General features: G+C 36.9%; 1 protein-coding gene across 1 annotated transcript in view; it reads left to right on the top strand.

Annotated features, from left to right (window-relative positions):
• The first annotated feature begins 4,866 nt into the window (after positions 1-4,866).
• The window catches only part of alk (ALK receptor tyrosine kinase), a 481,244-nt gene continuing 464,307 nt past the window's right edge, over positions 4,867-21,803 (top strand). Inside the window, exon 1 of the mRNA XM_047821514.1 lies at positions 4,867-4,923. The gene's annotated coding sequence lies outside the window, so the exon portion shown is untranslated. The remainder of the gene's footprint in view (positions 4,924-21,803) is intronic.

Raw genomic sequence — 21,803 nt, 5'->3', positions numbered from 1 at the left:
TGTGTGTGTGTGTGTGTGTGTGTGTGTGTGTGTGTGTGTGTGTGTGTGTGTGTGTGTGTGTGTGTGTGTGTGTGAATGAATATTTTTCCTATTTATTTAATAGTTGGATGTTTTCCTAAGAATGTCAAGGATTATACAGGTTTACTGTATATACGATTATTAACATTATAAGGTTAATGTTCTTATTAATGCATGATTAACATTTCATTTCTTCTTTCCAGCTAGATCACTTAAAGCTTCTTCTAGCTCTGTTGTGCAGAAATGATTTCCTGTCTGATTATTTACCAGCTATTTGGTACATATTTTGGTTATATATAGTAATAAAATGAAATAAAAAACAAAACAAAACAAAAAAAATTAAGATATTGTAATTTATTTAGAATAAAATATAAAAAATTATACGGATGAGAAAACCAATAAACAACAACAAGAAAAAGTATTGTGTAATTACACCTAATTATGTAATATAATTGAATGTAATATTTTTTCCTTGTATAATATATATATATATATATATATATATATATATATATATATATATATATATATATATACATACATTATCTCTCTCTGTCTCTCTCTCTTTCTCTCCTCTCTCTCGCCTTCTCTCTCTCTCTCTCTCTCTCTCTCTCTCTCTCTCTCTCTCTCTCACACACACACATACACACATATTCACTCTCTCCTGTCTCTTTCTCTCTGTCTGCCGATTTCTTTCTCTGTTGCTCTATCTCTGTCATTTCCTCTCTTTCTCTCTCTCTCTCTCTCTCTCTCTCTCTCTCTCTCTCTCTCTCAATCTCTCTCACAGACACACATACTGTACACACACATTCACTCTCTCCTGTCTCTTTCTCTCTGTCCGCCGCTTTCTTTCTCTCTGTTGCTCTATCTCTATCATTTCCTTTCTCTTTCTCTCTCCACAAAAACACACATTCTATGTATTGATTTTATCTTTAGTTGAGGTTTGTAACGATTAGTAAATAAGTAAATTTCTTTTCTCTTTTAAATTGAGCTGTGGAAGAATACAAGTATTCGTTATACTCAAATTAAATACAAATCTCCAAAAACTAAAAGCACAAATACAATTTCTTGCAGTTGAACCTTACTGATTTCATTTTACTGTAAGCCACCAGGATTAACTCTATTTGTCTTTTCAAAGGTCAAGACACTCCCTCATGTTCTTTTTTTAAATCTATGGCTCTGTATAAACAGTTTAAAAGCTCTCCTGGTGCTTAAAAGAAGATTGGCAGTGAGAAATAGATTAGCATAGGAAAGTGCTGCCTAAAAGCAGGAGCATTGTGATCAAAAGGATTAAACTGGGCACTAGAGGGTACTACAGTATTATGTGCTAGTCATCTTTCATATAGTGTAGGCAGACTGAGTATTAATCAACAGGACACACCTCCAGTACAAGCCTAACTGTTTCATAACCGAATATTTATTTAGAGATTAGATTTATCATCCTACTGTACACCACGTTTAACCACCGAGACCTGCGACTGCTTAACAAATAGCTTTAGATCTGATGTGCTCAAGCCTTTGCACATGCTAAATGAACCAAATGGTATAACAACAGGTAGCTGAGTCACTGGCTATCTTCAAATGGCGTTGAAGACTTACCTCTTCCTGAAACACTTAAACTAGCACTTATTTTCCCTGTGTGTTTTATGTGTATATTAAAAAATATTAATGTATTAGTGTATTATGTATTAGTGTATAATGTATTAGTGTTAATGTATTCATTGATAATTCAAACTTCAGAGACTTCAAAGCACTTTTGTATGGAACATTTCCTTAAATTGTATTCAAAATTAAAGACAAACTTCTACACAAGGAGATATCGGAATATATTAGTTTCTCTTCATTGATTGATTGATTGATTGATTGATTGGTCGATTGTTTGTTTGATTGATTGATTGATTAATTAATTGATTGATTGACTTATTGATTGATAACCCTTAATGTTTTTTTTCTCTTTATTTTGATGAGGAAACTCTTCTCTATACCTTCCAAATCCTTCAAAGAACTCCTGAAAGAGAGCGAGACATGGATGTGGTAGCCTAGTGGTTAAGGTGTTGGATTACCAATCAGAAGGTTGTGAGTTCGATTCCTACGTCCACCAAGCTGCCACTGCTGGGCCCCTGAGCAAGGCCCTTAACCCTCAATTGCTCAGTTGTATATACAAAAAAAAGATTTTTTTAAAAAAAAGTAAGTCGCTCTGTATAAGGGTGTCTGCTAAATTCTGTAAATGTAAATGATAGAGAGAGAGAGATGAACAAACAGATGAAATAATTCTGCCATTTATGAAGAGGTTTGATTGTCATCTCAGCCACGTGTGTGTGTGAAGTTTGCATGTTCTTCTTATGCTTTGGGTGTTTCCTGCCCAGGTCCAAAGACATGGGCAGACATTTTATGTAATTGTGTGATAGATTGGCACATGTGTCATAACCAGTACAGAAAATTGATGAATGATTCTGGCTCTTTTTCCCTACAATGTGCCAACGCTGATTTAGCTCACGTGTCCAGCTTGATCTCTGTTTGAACCTTTTTGCTTCAAAGGAAAACTGAAATAAACTCAATGTTTCAAATTCGTAAGACTTCAGTCTGGTGTCAGGCTAATAACAACACAAGCCATGGGACTGCAATTGTTCATCAAAGCTGTTTTAACTAGCTGCCGCTTCCCTCCGTTTGCTCATTAGTTCCAGAAAAATGACTTCAGAGGGTTAGCAGAAGATTGGGCATATCATTGGATATAAAAGCCACTCTTATACTACTGTGACTGTATCTAAGTATAAACATTTCTTAAACCATTCTTTTAGTGTACAGTATATTGGGCATGATTAGCCGATCAACCCAAGCTGATTATAAGTCTAGCCTCTGAAGGCATCTTGTTGCACAGTACAAATGATGAACAACACAAAAAAACCTAAACATTTCTAACTACAGTAGGAATCTTATCTTAAGAGTGATTCAAGACCAATTTCAGAGAAACTCTGAGCAAGAATACTGTAATATACTGTATATGGCGCTTATATTTAATATGATTAGTCACAAAAATAATATGTAGCATCTGGTTAACTCATTGTCATGATTAAATATTGTATACAATACATTTCTTCTCCCTATTCACCTTTTGGCTATTTTCTCGTCTGCTAAAGAAACTGTAAAGCCTCTTAAGCATTAACACTTTTTGCCCTTTTGAGCCCTAATAAGAAAAAAATGAGACTGTGACATGACCGGAAGTTAAAACTGTCATCTTGGATCTGTAGGAATGTATATCCATATCAGCTGTAGGAACTGCAGTCCATTTGGCAAATTAGCCTGAAACCACTGAACCCCAAAAGTAATCAAACCATTGGTGGATTAGTTCATTTTCTGGAAAGCTATAAGGCTGCTATGTGCAGTGGCGACTTAATAGTTTTAATGGGTTGCTGGTCAGAAGGTCAGGGGATGAAACCCCAGAAACTGCTTGATGAAACTGCTTTTCGGCCCTTGAGAAAGGCCCTTAGCCCTCTTTGCTCCAGTGGATTTGTATCATTACTCTGACCTCAGCATCCCAAGCTGGGATATGTGAAGAAAAGTCTTTCACTCTGTTGTAATATTTATGTGATAAATAAAGGCTTCTTCTTCCGAGATCAATGGAAAGATCTTAAAAGTATAGAAAAACTTTAGAACTTAAACTGTTTGACCATTTCAGAAAGCTCAGTAGCCCAAAATCCTCTGAAAGCTTTAAAGTGTGTCTCAAGAAAAATCCTGGTTACATACAAGCTGGCTAAAATGAATATAAAACAGCCCTCAGATGAGAGGAAGATAAATTTCTCCCATACTGAGGGAATGAGAAAATTGGGCAGGGAAATAGGAAGTGTTCATGATCCAAAGCAAACCACTTCATCTGTGAAGCATGGTGGCGTGAGTATGTATGGCTGCGACTGGAATTGACTCACTTGTCATTTATAATGATTTGACTGCTGACACGGTGTCGGCAGCAGAAAAGAGTTCAAAAGCATGTTAACAGCCCAGATCCTAATAAATGCTTCAAAACCCAGCAGACAGTGCAGGAGCTTGCAGAAAAAAAATGCCTCTAAACAAGCTGCTACATCTACTGTGCAGAAAAGGACCACTCACTCTCTCACTCACTCATTTTCTACCGCTTTATCCGAACTACCTCGGGTCACGGGGAGCCTGTGCCTATCTCAGGCGTCATCGGGCATCAAGGCAGGATACACCCTGGATGGAGTCAGAAAAGGACCAGAAAAGTCGAAATGTTTTTTACTGACCAGTTAAGCACCTGACTTGAAATTCACTAGGAACAAAAGAACTATTAAAGATCAATTGAGGATCTTCAAGGAACATGTCTATGGGTTGCAACTAAAGTTATTCAGTGACTGTAAAAGATTTATAACCGACAATGAAACGTTTAAAAAATGATAAAATGAGAAATTGAAATTTGCCACATACACAACCATACACAGTACATCCAGTACATACATGTAGGGACATTTGGATTGTGGAAGTTGCAGTTCAGTGGCAACAGATTTGGGACCTCTGGTTATAAGTTCATTTCCCAGGGCCACCAGGCTGCCACTGCTGGCCGTTGAGCAAGGCCCTTAACCCTTAATTGCTCCGTTGTATATATGAGATAAATGTAAGTCGCTCTGAATAGGGGCATCTACTAAATGCTGTAAATATAAAACACAGTTCAGAAAGGGAAGATCCTGTGGTCCAGTGGTTCTCATTACCATAGCTCGGGATTGATACCCGGGCAGGGAGCTAACACAGCCACTGAAGGGTTAACTCTCAGTGCCGGTCCTGAGCCCAGACAAAATAGGAGGGTTCTGTCCGGAAGGGCATCCGGTGAAAAACCTGTGCCAAATCTAATATGTGGAGCACGTGAACCGCTGTGGCGACAGGGAACAGCCGAAGGGGGTAAAAATATATACACATATTAATAATTTTTTTTATCTGTATTAACTAATCTTTACTTGTTGTCACTGGACATATTACATTTATATATTTCACATTTAATTTGCATATGTTTGAGGGGTGACAGACCGACAGTTTGTGATAAACTTATTTCTCTCTTTGTTTCTACTGCTATCTATCTATCTATCTATCTATCTATCTATCTATCTATCTATCTATCTATCTATCTATCTATCTATCTATCTATCTATCTATCTATCTATCTATCTATCTATCTATCTATAAGAACACAGATCATAGATATAACAGTACGACTATTGTAAATAAAGTGCGGTCAAATTTGATATGATTTTATTGGATATTTGAAAACGCTGCTCTTGAATTCTCAAATCTGTTTTTCATTTATTTGTGCCATATTAAGTAATTAACAGCTTTGACAATATTGCTGGAAAATTATAGACACACATTAATGTAGTCTAAAGTCTATTTAACTAACACAGGGAGTTGCGTGTCTCCACATGATGAAAATAACATGACGGTTGATCCGGGGTGCTGTACATTACATCCTTGACATTGATGACTTGGATAATTCTCTTCCAGTACACCAGGGGAAGTTCCAACAGGGTTTGATTATATTCTGTGCCTTTGTTTTTGTTCTCACGTGTTTGCTGTACCGATCCCGTTTCCGCCTCTGCACATCTGTTACTAATGTCTTGCTAACTATTTTTACCTGCTGTTTTGCGAGTATTTTTTGCTTACATTTGTTCACACTCACATTTATGGCATGTGGCAAAAGTTCTACGCAGAGCAACATACTTTTATTTTTTTAAATATCTTTATATACAACTGAGCAATTGATAGTTAAGGGCCTTGCTCAGGGTCCCTGCAGTAGCAGCTGGGTTCTACACAACCATACAACCTTCCAATCAGTGGTCCAACACCTTAACCACTAGGCTACCAGATCCTTTATTGTTTGTTAGCCGGTGTGCTCCATTTTATATTTTTATTTTTTTGTTTTTTTTTAATTCTTGTTTTGTATTTTAGTTGTTCAGCTTTTCCCCTGGTGTTTTCCCGTGTCTGTGGGTTTTGTTAACATTTTTGTCTTCTCTCTCTTCATTTGGTTGTGTTTTAATGTCACATGTCCATGTTGTGCTAATTATTTTTTTCATGTGACGTCACGTGACATCATCAGAATACACGTGAGGATGTTCCCCTCATTGTTCTGAGTATTTTGATATCTCACATGTTCATGTTGTAAAAAGTTTTTTGATTTTTGCATATTTTGGGCGCAGGGATGCGGCCCAACCGAAAGGCCAGTCGGTACACCAAACTTTGTTCAGAGTACAAAAACTTTGTTCAGAGTATCACCATAAAGGAGCTGGCTGAGTTTGGTGTAGATAGTTTGAAAGCTTGCAGAGTTATAAACCTCCAAAGTTTATAATGGGAGTCTATGGGAAACAATTTTGAGACCCGGTACCGGAAGTACTGGTACTCCGATTGCTTAGAAAAGTAATAACAACAAACTACAACTGCTTAAATAGGAAAACAGAATGTTGGCTTGTACAAAGCAACATAATAATATAATAAGACAAATATGAAAACATGTGTATGTTATAAGAGAGGCTTTAAAAATGAAAAGGGAGATTATTTCAGAGTTAAGACAACAACAGAAAAAGATTGATCAACCTTGTCAGGTTCTTTCAAGACTTTTCAAAAGTTTTTGTGATAGTTGGCCAAACGTGATCGATTTCTCTACTACTTGAATTGGCGAAATTGAAAAAAAAAATCTTTCTTTTAAACTCTGACCAGTGAAGACACATATGTAATAACTTTCTGTGATAGCTCTACTCAAGTTTGCTTTGGCTGACTGTGTTTTGATGATGTCACACAAAATCCTGGTTCCAACCTGTTGTCATTTTGGAAAAATTGAATATCGCAGAGTTTGCTTGATTTTGCTCTAAAAACCCTGGAAGGACCGTTTGGTTTAGTACAACAATGTGGGACAGATAGATGAAGTTCATTACGAGATTTTTACCGCTCTGATAGGAAAGTAAAATGGAGAAGGTCTATAATGTACTGTGGAGTGAGACCAGATAGAGCTTTATATACATAAATAAAGAATTTTTTAATCCATACTGAACTTTTTCGACAAGCTGCAAGAGAGAAAAGGCAGTGTGAAGCAGGCCAGCATGCAGAAAATTTCAAACCGTGTTGTAATAATAAGCATGAATCATAGTTTAGAGGTCTATTCAGAGAGAAACTGAGAGAGAAACTGTTTTAAGGGTGTTATACTGTAGACCCTAAGCAAAAAAAAAAAAAAACGCTTCATTGAACAAAATCATTTAAGAAAAATTAGGTTTGATTCAAAGATAATGCTAAGAAATTTGTCAGGCTTAGAATGTATGAGATGATACGGTGAAGTTCAGAGTTGTTCATTTAGCATTTTTAGAAGGAGTCTCCAGTGTCATCTATCTATCTATCTATCTATCTATCTATCTATCTATCTATCTATCTATCTATCTATCTATCTATCTATCTATCTATCTATCTATCTATCTATCTATCTATAGTTCAATTGTAATAGTAATTAGTACTTAGTAATGGTAAATATTTTGGTGCAATTGTAATAGAACACTCCACAAAACACTTCTTTAACTGCTGTTAAAGAAAAATCTAATTTGTGGTAATAAGAGTAGCTCTGATTTAGAATACATTCAGATCAGTCTACATTCATGCCTTTGTTTTATCTATCTATCTATCTATCTATCTATCTATCTATCTATCTATCTATCTATCTATCTATCTATCTATCTATCTATCTATCTATCTATCTATCTATCTATCTATCTATCTATCTATCTATCTATCTATCTATTTATTTTTACCTCTTCTTTTTTCCTTCTATAACAGCATCACAAGTAGACTGAATAGGTAAAGAATCTATCTATCTATCTATCTATCTATCTATCTATCTATCTATCTATCTATCTATCTATCTATCTATCTATCTATCTATCTATCTATCTATCTATCTATCTATCTATCTATCTATCTGTAGTAGCTCTTATTTAGGATATATTCAGATCAGTCTACATTCACGCCTTTGTTTTATCTATCTATCTATCTATCTATCTATCTATCTATCTATCTATCTATCTATCTATCTATCTATCTATCTATCTATCTATCTATCTATCTATCTATCTATCTATCTAGAGTAGCTCTGAATTAGGATATATTCAGGTCAGTCTACATTCACGCCTCTGTTCACTGTGTAATAAAAATATCCCATATCATCTTTTAATCCTCACCATTTGTTTCCATACTAATCTTTTCTATAAATTTCGGTACAGTACAGTAAGCATTTCAGTTCTACACTTTGGTTTCACTATCTTCATTTCATTTCAAATGTATTGACATGTGCTGAAGTCTACATCATCAAAGCAAGCAGATTCGTGTCACTGTGTAATGACTTATGAACTCTGCCATACAGTCTGTTGTCCCTTATTTGGTTTGTGGACATTGGAAGTCAATATTTGCCGTTCCCCGAAGTCTGGCACTCTCAAGGTTAGGAAGAAGCAACACTGAATCTCAAACATTCATTACTCAAAAGAAGTCCAGTATATTTTGCTGGAGGGGAAACCCTCCCTGCCTGTAAAGAACCCTCTGGCACTCAAACCCTGCTCGAGACCTACAACTTGTACAGCTCGCGGCTCAGACATGAAACTTGTAGATGCAATTATGGATATTGTAATTTTCTCTGGTATCAATATAATGAACTCGCGGAATAATAATCTATATCTCTGGTGTCATCATTGAATTTTTCCACATTAAAACATACTGTGAATTTATGTGACTTTCTAAAATGAAATTCTAAAATTTTTCTTAACACTAGAACTAGGATAGAAAATGCATGACCTCAATGGTCTGCCAATTTAATGTGGAGAATGAAAACAATAAGGAAAGAGTAGATGGTAGCAAAAAAAAAAAAGCATGTGGTAATTTCAAATATATTCTGAGCCAGAATAGCTTTGTGATAAAGCCAAGTTTTTATGATATGACCAAATATCGCAAAGTTGTACATAGAGTATTATTTGTAACCAAGGAATTCTACACATATTGCCAGAAATTAATCATTTGTGTCTACGAGATTGTTAATTGCTAGATTAGACAATTACACAAATGGGTTTGGACTTGTATGCCCTTTTTTCAGGTCTCTATTTTAAGACATCAAGATATCAGGGAAATATTTATGAGATGTTTATATTTGAGTAGTTTCAGCCACAGAGGGTCTCATAATAATTTCTAGAATTGAGTAAAATGAATCATGCATGCACTGAAAGTGTAATAATGTTTGTAATACAGCCTTGTCACATCTCTCTATGGATCACAGGGGAGCCAGAGGCAGACAAGATAGAAAGCCGAATGCAAAACGAGATGACGAATGATTGCCACAATTCATAAAAGTGGTCAAAGGAAAAGAAGGTCGAACAACAGTAGTAATTATTCTAAAAATTATGAGCGCAATGTACCTGTCAGGACTCAGTCCGGACTTTTGGCCATGAGCCTTTGTTTACGTTCCTCGTCACGTGTCTGCCCCGCCTTCGTCTGCCCCTCCCTGTCTCCACACCTGTTCCTAATCGTGTCTCATTGTGTTTTGTATTTAACTGTGCCGCGTTGCCTTGTGCAGGGCGGAATCAACTTTTGTCTTTGTCTGGTCTAGTCTGTGTTATGTTTCATGTTTTCCGTTATTAAACCCTGTTATTTATGGCTGTAGCTCGGACCGGCTTATCGTGGGAGCATTGTTGTTGTTTTTTTCCCCCTGGACTTAGTGGGTTTGGTGACATCGGTCCGCATTTTTTTTTGTGAGGGACGCCGCTCCCCATCCGGTTTCTCCGCAGGGGGGCGCCGCCTCACTTCCGGGTTGCGGGCCATGTCGCCAGTTCGAGTTTTGTTTTGTTTTTTCTGTGTCCTGTGACATCGCCCCGCATTTGTCCGGTGGGGGGCGTCGCTTCTCATTTGGTTTCCGTGGAGGACGTCGCCCCACTTCCTGTCCGTGGGGGGTGTTGCAGGCCCGTGTTTTGCCCCGTGGATTTTCTGTTCTGTGGAGGATTTTTTTTCCCCAACCCCGCCCTCCCTCCCCGTTCCTGGTTTCTGAGAGGTGGGTCTGGCCGTGGTGTGTGGGGGGCCGGGTTTGGCCCCCCCTGCTCAGCTGTGGATGTTGCTTGTTCCCCCTGCTCGGCTGTGGACGTCGCTCGTTCCCCCTTCTCAGCTGTGGATGTCGCTCGTTCCCCCTGCTCGGCTGTGGACGTCGCTCGTTCCCCCTGCTCGGCTGTGGACGTCGCTCGTTCCCCCTGCTCGGCTGTGGACGTCGCTTGTTCCAAAGCTTATAAATGCATTTTAACAAGACAAGACTTTTCTATGATATGAGACTTATAAATGTTCTTTGATGACAACAGTAAGGCAGAGCTCAGGTGATTGGGACATGACCAAGCTGGAGCAGGAATTAAGGAAAAAGCTAAAAAACTGAACTACCAAGCAGCTTAAAGACTGTGCTTTTCTATTATGTTATTATATCTATTGCAACAGTTCATTCACAGGGACGTGTGTATGACAGACACGCCATGTAATCTGGTTTAACAATAAATAGATTAAAAAACAGTGCTGTTTTTCAGCTAAGAAAACCCATAACCATTGATATGGTAAATCTTGTCATTTTGTTAAGAGATGTTAACCCTTTTTTCCAGTACACTGGTGTTCTGTTCTCCCGGGCAGAATGGTAATCGGCTTCTAGGATATTTTTTAATCATTATAAACAAACAGATTATTTTATAAGTCAGGACACTATCAGCATTCAGTGGGATATGTTTTTTCCTCTGTTGGTAGAACCTTACACAGAGCTTTAGTGGATGATATCTTAATTTTTTTTTTTTTTTAGATTTTTTTAAGATATCAACGTATATGTGAACAAAAACAAACCGTTTTCTATGAATTATTTTGCTCCTAGTAGCTTAGGTAAACACAGAAATCCTATAATGTAACTTATAACAGAAACTAGGAGTCACAACAGAGAGACTGAGACAGATCCAGTAGTAGGTCAGTCATCTGTAATAAAAACTTACCAAACAGTCAACAACATAAGGCAAACTCTGTGTCAGAGAAACAAGAATACTTCAGATGATTGGCAAACAGGATAAACTGGACCAGGCCAGAGCATGGGGGCAGAAACTGGATCAAACCTGGACATCGTGCACAATAAACAAACGCTTGGTAAACAGCTGAACACAAGGTAAGCTGAGTATATACTGGGCAACAGTATACAGTGTGTGTATGTGTTTGCGTGTGTGTGTGTTTACTGTGTGTGTGTGTGTGTGTGTGTGTGTGTGTGTGTGTGTGTGTGTGTGTGTGTGTTTGTGTGTGTGTGTGTTTTTGTGTGTGTTTGTGTTTTAGTGTGTGTGTGTGTGTGTGTGTGTGTGTGTGTGTGTGTGTGTGTGCGTCTGATTAGAAATACAGAAATTTCTTTGTGGAACTTCCACAGCAATAAATGCAGTTATTATTAGACTAAAAAAATGACTTGTCAGTCATTAAACTATCAAAAATGTAATTGTTAACCTTTTAATTCTTTAGGAAAATAGCTGAACATCTGCACTGTTGGCAGACACCCTTATCCAGAGCAAGTTATATTTTTATCTCATTTATGGGCAACTGCTCAGAGGCCCAGCAGTGGACCTGGGATTCAATCCCTCAACTGTCCACTCCCTAATCCAACACTTTAACCACTAAGTTACCACAAATTCTTTCTATGACAAGATCCAACTGTTTGAAAACAATTGTTTCGTGTCTGGCCACAACACACCCTGTTGTTGATGAGTTTTCTATAGCAGCATATGGTGTTTAGCTTAAGCTAAAAATTAAAAGGGAACGGACAATTAAGGCAGCATGTGTTAGGAAGAATCCTATACCATAACCACAGATCTGCTCATACATGTACACACGTTACTGTCGGATTACTCCATGTTATAGAGAAACGGTGCCAGTGAACACATGGAAAAAAATATTACCGTCTTATGTACAGATGAGATGAAGACGAATCTATCCCAGTTTGATTTAATGAGCAAAATGTGCAGGAAAACAAGAAGTGCTCATGATCCAAAGCTTACCGCTCCATCTGTGAAGCGTAGTCATGCAAGTATGTATGGCTGCCACTGGAATTGGCTCACTTGTCATTTCTAATGGTTTGACTGCTGACACCAGCAGCAGATAGAATCCAAGAGCATCTGAACAGATCAGTTCCTACAAAATGCTCCAAAACTCAAAGAGGAGAGCTACAGGAAAGAAATGGACTAAAACATGGTTTATATTTATGCAGTGATCAGCCACAATCATCATATACATTTAAATTTACATTTACATTTCTGGCATTTGGCAGACACGGTTATCCAAAGCGATGTACAAAAGTCTCAATGAATACATTACACTCTTTCACTAGGTTACAGACTTACCATCAACCTTAAACGTTGTTCAGGGATTTTTTTTATTTTTTAAGAAAGAACCCGTCATTTAAAGATAGCCAGTGACTCAGCTGTTCAGATACCTAGGCAAAGTTCATTCCACAACCTCGGTGCCAGAACAGAAAAGAGTCTTGGTGTATGCCTACTTCAGACCTACAATATAGACATTCTAGGGCTAGATTTAAAAACATTTCCATTATCATCAAATTGACATTATCACAGATTTTTTTAAAATCCTATGAAATCCTCAGGCATGTATATAATAATAATAATAATAATAATAATAATAATAATAATAATAATAATAATAATAATAATAATAATAATAATAATAAAACTTATGTGTGTATATGCATCCATAATATGCGTAATGTTAATATCTCAAAGCATGAATTAATTGCTTGCGCTTTTTTAATGAGATTTATCTACCCGTAAAGTATCTCTGAGGTTCATTTCCACGGTCTGTAAGACAAATTAGCCAGGCGCATACCTCATAAATTTGTACATTATCTGACTAGGGTTGCCATAACCCACCAATAAATATTATCATTTATGGCAGGTACGATGATGCGAGTTGAAATCATGTTATACAATCAATTTTTTGTGATTCTGAGCTTCTGCAGCTGCTGTACATGGCTTATTTTCCTAATTTATTCTGCCACCTTATTCTTCATGCCTCTCCAATCTTCAGTCCATCTGTTTTGGATGCAGATGGTCACTGGATCTAAACAGACCAGTTTTTTATGCAAATACTTTAATGTATGCATTTAATAGGAAAGGGATTCTCTGGTAATTTCTTAACCAACAAGGTGACTGACAATTTTAAGCATTATGCATGACCTTGATCATATTATAAGCACGCAATAAGGAGTGTTTATACTGTATCTTACCTTTATACACCACAGAATTAATAACACTTTAAAACCTTCCTAAAACCTACAGTATGACGATGGCAAATGCCTGTAACGGGAGGGTTGTGTTTGTTTGCTCAAACCCTAAATTAGGATTTCTTTTATTGCTTTTTCCTTTCAGGGAAAATTATGAGTCATTGCTAGCATTAACTCTGTGACTGACTCATTTTAATAACTAACTAATGAGACTCATTGGCACAATAACATGGGATATGAAAACAGTACTTTAAGCAATTTTAATTTTCACTAAAGACATGACGTACATTTTGTAAAATAAAGTGGAACCCGTGGTTTCTGAATGAGAAAAAAATGGAATAGAGAGGATACAAAAAGGTGAAATTATGTTTAAATCCTATAACAAGACAACAAACTGACAAACAAATGCAAGAATTCAAAGGCACAAAACCAATTTAATAATCCAAAAACATTGTTGAATCCTGATACAATTAATAATACTCACTCACTCACTCACTCACTCACTCACTCATTTTCTACCGCTTTATCCGAACTTCTCGGGTCTTCACGGGGAGCCTGTACCTATCTCAGGCGTCATCGGGCATCAAGGCAGGATACACCCTGGATGGAGTGCCAACCCATCACAGGGCACACACACACACACACTCTCATTCACTCACAGACTCACACACTACGGACAATTTTCCAGAGATGCCAATCAACCTACCATGCATGTCTTTGGGCCGGGGGAAGAAACCGGAGTACCCGGAGGAAACCCCCGAGGCACGGGGAGAACATGCAAACTCCACACACACAAGGCGGAGGCGGGAATCGAACCCCGACCCTGTAGGTGTGAGGCGAACGTGCTACCCACTAAGTCACCGTGCCCCCACACAATTAATAATAATAATACTATTTCATTTCTTAATCAAATATAATTGTATAAATAGTTATTTATATATTTATTATTAACAAGAATAGATGCAGTTGTTAGTGTTGGTAAATTGCTGTGGTATAAGAAGTTCAAGTGCACCATAAAACACTGTTATAGGAAAATAATGAAATTAAATGTTTTATGTTGAGCCACATCACACAACCCTGGTGATTATTTTCCTATAACCGCACAACCCAAACTATATTTTATTCCTTATATTGTGTTACTCCTAAAGACACAAAGCAATAAGCTAGTCATAACTAGTCATTAAACACAGTAGCAGACTAATAAAAACTACAGCAGTTAAATTGTTCTTTTAGTAACAGCTCATTCAGAGTGACTTGGACTGCAAACACTGTGTGTGTGTGTGAGAGAGAGAGAGAGAGAGAGAGAGAGAGAGAGAGAGAGAGAGAGAGAGAGAGAGAGAGAGAGAGAGAGAGAGAGAGAGAGAGAATGATTGTCAGTGAGAAAATGAATACAAGTGATAACTAACTAAGTAATTAACTTGTCTCACAAATTCTCCACAACATTAAATCTCTCAAAACTGCAACAAGAAACTTATTTCTTTCATTAACAAGTTAAACATTTTACCCTTTATGGGAAATGACTGTGTTATAAGTGAACTAACACACATGGGCCATACAAAAAAAAAAAATACAAGATGGGATGATGTACATTTTTAAATTTTTTAATTTTAACCCAGAAAGTGGGCCACTTCACAATGGGACTGTGAACTTAAGTAACAGCAACACAGTAAATGTCCTAAATGTTAATTCCAATGTGCAATGCATCATTCAGGTAATGCATGCATAAGCGACATATCGCCATAAACTTTTGCATTTGTTTTGTTTTGTAATTTGTACTATAGACAATTCATCAATTCGTCAAGTCGTGGCCTAATGGTTAGAGAGTCTGACTCGTAATCCTAAGGTTGTGGGTTCAAGTCTCGGGCCGGCCACGACTGAGGTGCCCTTGAGCAAGGCACCGAACCCCCCAACTGCTCCCCGGGCGTCGCAGCATAAATGGCTGCCCACTGCTCGGTGTGTGTGTTCACGGTGTGTGTGTTCACTGCTGTGTGTGTGCACTTTGGATGGGTCAAATGTAGAGAACGAATTCAGAGTATAGTTCACCGTACTTAGCTGTATGTCACTTCACTTTCACTTATTTCAAATAAAGTTTTGACATGTTGAACACAATCACAATAAACGGTTTGAATCTATTGTATCCTCATTGTCATATACGTCTCCATGACATGAGTCTTGTGTTAACTTTATATCAATTGGTTAAAATCAATGATTCTATGACCACAAATGTGTAAAAATGATCCTTAATAAATTTGCACATACTTCATATTTGTAATAAAAGGCTTATGCAGTTATAACATAGTCTGGCTTGTGTTCTGTTACAGTTCAGTAACCAGTCGACGTATTTGGTTGTTTGGGTGTTTTAATGTAAATAAATCTTCATATTTATGATCAAAATGATCCCACTCATACTTTAAATGTATTTTTGATAATTAAAGAGTATGAGTGAAGGCTTAACTGACTAAAAGGCTGTCTTGTTGAGCAGTTGACCTTTGAAACTCTTGACCTTTTATTCAGCTATTCATATTAAAACATATTGTTCAGTAAGTACTATTAATTATACAGTCATTACAGCAAAAAAAAAATGTGTCTGAAAATAAAAGGGGATTACTGAAATTTACCAACCCTACAATTTTAAGTTGTAAAAAGTAACCTCTTAATGATAGTGAGTGCATTGATGATGAAAGCTAATGAAAGCTTTGACATTAATGATTTATCAATAATGAAATGTTTTCCTCGGACTTTCGTCCTGTTTTGATCAAAATTGAACCTTTTCAACCCTTTCATGAATAGCGTCCATATCAAAATGTGTGGAATATTGTCAACTGAATATTGAATATTTTGATATGGTCCATATCAAAATGTAAATCTCTTTATACTGTACAAATATAACAAGCTTTATTCATTCATTCATTCATTTTCTACCGCTTATCCGAACTACTCGGGTCACGGGGAGCCTGTGCCTATCACAGGCATCATCGGGCACCAAGGCAGGATACAACCTGGATGAAGTGCCAACCCAATGCAGGGCACACACACACACACACACACACACACACACACACACACACACACACACACACACACACACACACACACACACACACACACACACACACACACACACACACTCTCTCATTCACTCACGCAATCACACACTACGGGCAATTTTCCAGAGATACCAATCAACCTACCATGCATGTCTATGGGGAGGAAACTGGAGTACCTGGAGGAAACCCCCGAGGCACGGGGAGAACATGCAAACTCCACACACACAAGGTAGAGGCGGGAATCGAACCCCCAACCCTGGAGGTGTGAGGCAAACGTGCTAACCACTAAGCCACCGTGCCCCTAACAAGCTTTAAATATAATTAAATTAAACATAATACATGCAAAAAAAAGCATCCCCCAAAACCATGACACTTCTTCCTCCATCTTTCACGGACTTCTTTATGCACTTTATGTTTAGTCAATCCCCAGTCTGATGCTGAACATAATATTTCCCTCTAGACCTAAATCAATAAAATTTTCCCTCATCACTACAGTGAACTTTAGCTCAGTTCTGGTCTGTCAAAACAACGCGCTAAAGGCATCATGGTTTGGGGGACGTTTTCTGCATCAGGAGCTGGGCTTCGTATACTGCTAACATGCAGATGAATGCAAATGTTTATCAGCAACATGCAGTTCCTTCCCTGCAAGCGTCTCCCAATCAGCCCACAATTTTCATTGCCAAGACGATGTCAAGACAATTAGTAATATTTAAGAGCTGTGTTAACAACATGAACTATTTTGGGGATTTTTTTTCTTCTTTTTACTATTTCTATTATTTCAAATTAAATATTATATTCCTTTTTACTCCTGTTCCTATATGTCCAAACTGTTAATACAAATGTGATATTTAGACAAATTAAAACTTCATACTTCATGCAGTCAACAGAATTTGCATATGCTTATAGACAATTTATGCATGAAAGGGTTAATCGAATCCTGAGCACCTAAACGCCTCAGTTCATCTTCTCACTGCTGGACCCGAGAGGCACTGCAGCTAAGGGATTAATGCTTCTTTTCTCTAAGTAACTGACAGTTTCATTAATCTGCCCCTGAGCACACGCTCACTTTTCCAACTTTTAAATTTCATTTTCACTGTTTGTTCTCGAGCAGATGAATTCTGCTCTTGAGTGGAACAGGAGCTCCAGTATCCCGTCATGCAGGTTAGCAGAGAGGGATTAAAAAGCTTTTCCTTGATACATTGCATTTTCATTCCTCTCACATCCTGGTTCTCAATTTGACCCGTTTATCTAAATCAATTCAAAGTAGTTCAATGCTTTCGTTACTCAGGTAATATCCCTGAGCAGTGATTTATTGATGCAGCGCTTTTTAAATTGATATCGTGAGCAGCTAATGAGAATGTCAGCTGATATTGCTGACTTTTCTGCAGCATAATCGGACAAAGATTTTCCGACAAAGCAAGCGTCTCTCTTTTACTCTGCTTGAAGAATCTAAGGGAAGATTTTTTTTGCTAGACCTCAGACATATGTTTATAGGTTGGGCGGTGATGCAGCATGACATGGGTGCAGAGCGGTGTGTCTTAAACAGTAGCGATTACAAAACGAGGACAAAATTTTGTTTATTAATTATCGACACAAGACACATTTTAAGATTTTATAATTAGATTTAATGTTGCGGAACGTCCGAGAGAGAAATTCTTGTTCCTTTTCTGTCTTACAATTATAGCTGGGATGAACAGACATTCTTCACCAGTCTCTCTCTCTCTCTCTCTCTCTCTCTCTCTCTCTCTCTCTCTCTCTCTCTCTCTCTCTCTCTTTCTCTCTCTCTCTTTCCCATAGCATAATCGAGACTGAGAGCACTCACAACTACAAAACAACACCATCGCATCAATTATTATAAGAAATATTTCATTTCCTAACATATTTTAAATCTAAAACAAATATTATTGCTCTTAAATTATGTGTCATGTCTGCAATACAACTCCCCGTCTACGACCTGTTACTATACAAGTCCGAATTTATTTAAACGTGCGCCTTAATTTTAACCTACCATGCTGTAATATGTAAATAAGGCGCACTTTCTGAACCAATCAGAATCGAGCATTCATTACAGTCTTTAGCATTTAAATCATTTTGTCTATTAGAGCTCGCACAGAAAGAAAAGTGTTTATAAAGTTAGGTACAATGAGGTAAGCTCCGAAAGGATCACCAGTCATGATATTAGCTTACTGTGTCTTATTATCTTTTTTCACTCGAATCCCGAATACCTATTGACTCAAAATCCCGGCTTTTCAGCTTTTCAACCGACAAAAAATCCCAGTTGTAATCATAAACTATGCAAATATACTACCCGGATATTATTTGCTTTATTGGCATTTGTGGAGCAGCTTCAGCACAGAACTCATAATGCTAAATATGATTTTATTGACACTTTCCAATTTAGCTCCATTATACCGCTGATAGGAAATAACACTCATTATTACAATTTTACAAAGGCTGTGAGTCAACATCAAAGATGCCGCAAGTGGAAAAGTGCACTCTTAATCATTCTCTCAGTTGACAGATATGTGTGGTAATTGGCCTTAGCACGTCAGAAAACTGCCCAAGGAGAGACTTCAATTATGTTTGAACAATATTATAGCAGGATCAACACAAGGGTACTTAAGTTGTTTCAACAGGAAATTAAATACTTTTAACAACTGCTAACAGCAAGCAATGACGCAGAAACACGATCTTTATAGGCAACGTAATACTTCCTGCTGAGCCTTCTAAGAATTTCCATTTGACTCATTTAGAGGATTTAGAGTTTTGTAATGGCTTAAAAAAGTTTTCTTCCCAAAAATGCTTTGATTTCCTTTCCTTTCCTTTCCTTTCCTTTCCTTTCCTTTCCTTTCCTTTCCTTTCCTTTCCTTTCCTTGTGAAGGAAACTTAGGGAAACATCTGTTTTTAATTAAAAAAGACTGACATCTGACACATTACATGTTCCTGCAATGATTACATTAATCATAATCATAGTCATTAGCTAAAATGTACATTTAAATACATTTATTCTAAACATTTATATTTACAGCATTTGGCAGACATAATTCACATAAACATAACTTCCCATGCCAAGCCTATGATGTAACTGGAGACAAATTCATCATTTCAATCTTTATTATTCTTCCTGAATAATTTCATAAAATAATTTTCTTTCATGACAAAACCTCTGACATAACCTTTAATCGAATGCACACAAAATCAGACAAAGAGTTTATAAGTTAATAAACCTTATAAAGAAGATAATACTGTCAAAATGATTAAATCTTACAGTAACAGGGTTGCTGAAAGTACTGAAAAACTACCTTACTTAGAGAAACTATTATAATAACTTCCATAGAAAATAATGTACAGTATGCAATAACACATAGTCCAGTACATTTACTCATTTGGCTGATGATTTAAACACAAAACAAAACCATTCAAAGCAAACTGTTTCCTGATTTCCCTTTGTTTGCTGTCAGCGAATGTACATTATCTAAATACAGTATAAGAAAACTTATATCCGATAGTTGAAATCTAGACAAATATAACTTTAGCATGGTCCTGCATTTGTCTGTGATACAGTCTGTGCTGTCATGGAGGTACTGTATCTATGGTGGCCGAGACGTGTAAAACACATTAACAAATTTGAAAACAAATTAACAAATCCAAAAACACATTAACAAACCTGACAACATATTAACAAATCCGAAAACACATTAACAAATCCGAAAACACATTAACAAATCCGAAAACACATTAACAAATCCGAAAACAAATGAACAAATCCGAAAACACATTAACAAATCCGAAAACAAATTAACAAATCCGAAAACACATTAACAAACCTGAAAACAAATTAACAAATCCGAAAACACATTAACAAACCTGAAAACAAATGAACAAATCCGAAAACACATTAACAAACCTGAAAACAAATGAACAAATCCGAAAACACATTAACAAATTTGAAAACAAATTAACAAATCTGAAAACACATTAACAGACCTGAAAACAAATTAACAATCCGAAAACACATTAACAAATCCGAAAACACAACAACCATTCAGATACCTAACGGTATGTATCGTTTTTGAATGGAAACTTACCGATCATTGGACAAGACATTTGTTAGTGTGTTTTTGGATTTGTTAATTTGTTTTCGGATTTGTTAATGTGATGTGTTTTTGGATTTGTTAATTTGTTTTTGGATTTGTTAATTTGTTTTCGGATTTCTTAATGTGATGTGTTTTTGGATTTGTTAATTTGTTTTTGGATTTGTTAATTTGTTTTCGGATTTGTTAATTTGTTTTCGGATTTGTTAATTTGTTTTCGGATTTCTTAATGTGTTTTCGGATTTGTTAATTTGTTTTGCACTTCTCGGCCACCATAGGTATCACTACAGTGTACATCATATTTTTTTTGTCTCTATGTTACTATATGATGTATACTGTATTATAATAGATCTAAACTACTACTGGAAGTGAGTGGTATTACATGCTGATTAAAAAAATCACCAGCAACTTCTTTCAGAAGTGGTCCATAAATAAATGGTCTATGCTTATGTATGAAACAGGAAATTTCTTTACAATCAAATGGACTCAGCCAATAGCAAACAATAAGTCCAACCAGCAGTGCATCAGCATACATTTTCAGAACATTTCTGAATGGTTTATAAAGTCTGGACATCTAAAGCCTTTTGTACACAATACTGAATGTTCTGATAACATTCTCTATTCAAATGGATATGGGATGAAACCTTTGTTCAGTGGACCTTCAGGTAGGTTCACAGCAGCTGTAGTTAGCAAAGTACACCAGGCCACTAAAACTGTCCTACTTTTGGCAAGCTGATGTATTATCCAGACTTGTTCCCAGATTAAGTCAACATGCTTTACACTGTATTGGCTGACATCTCAGTCGGTTCTACCCAAGTAATTGCTGCTTCTACTTGTACTGCTGCTATCTCAAATCCCCATTTCTCAAAACTCATCAAAGCCTTTTCTTTCTATCCTCCCTCTATCTGTCTCTCCTGTCTATAGCTATAAAGGACAATAAAATCAAATTAAGGCAATGAAGTAACATCTGCAGAACCTGATTTTCCTAAAATCCTCGGGGGGGGGGGGGGGGGACTGCAATATGTTTTTCAAAAGGAGCTTAGTCATGCAAGGTTGATTACACGAAATGTGATATTCATATGGTCTAGCAACTAGAGGCTGTTGGTGTGTTTAAATCCCTGCCTGAGTATTATTAAACAGAGTTACAGTGACATCTCAGGACTAACAAAAATGTATGGCTGTATCTGTGTTTGCATTCATTCAGAATCATTAAAGTTGTGTTGCATCCAGAGGTTATTCAGCCTTGCTGCTTGTGTGGAATGTTATACGTGCTCATTGTGTATTTGTAGGTTTCTTCCAGGCTTTCTGGGTTTTCTCCACTGCCCAAACACGTGTCAATAGGGC

Source organism: Tachysurus fulvidraco, chromosome 12 (assembly GCF_022655615.1).
Source record: "Tachysurus fulvidraco isolate hzauxx_2018 chromosome 12, HZAU_PFXX_2.0, whole genome shotgun sequence".
Lineage (NCBI taxonomy): Eukaryota > Metazoa > Chordata > Actinopteri > Siluriformes > Bagridae > Tachysurus > Tachysurus fulvidraco.
The sequence above is the reverse complement of the archived record's forward strand: the minus strand, read 5'-3'. Positions and strand labels throughout refer to the sequence as shown.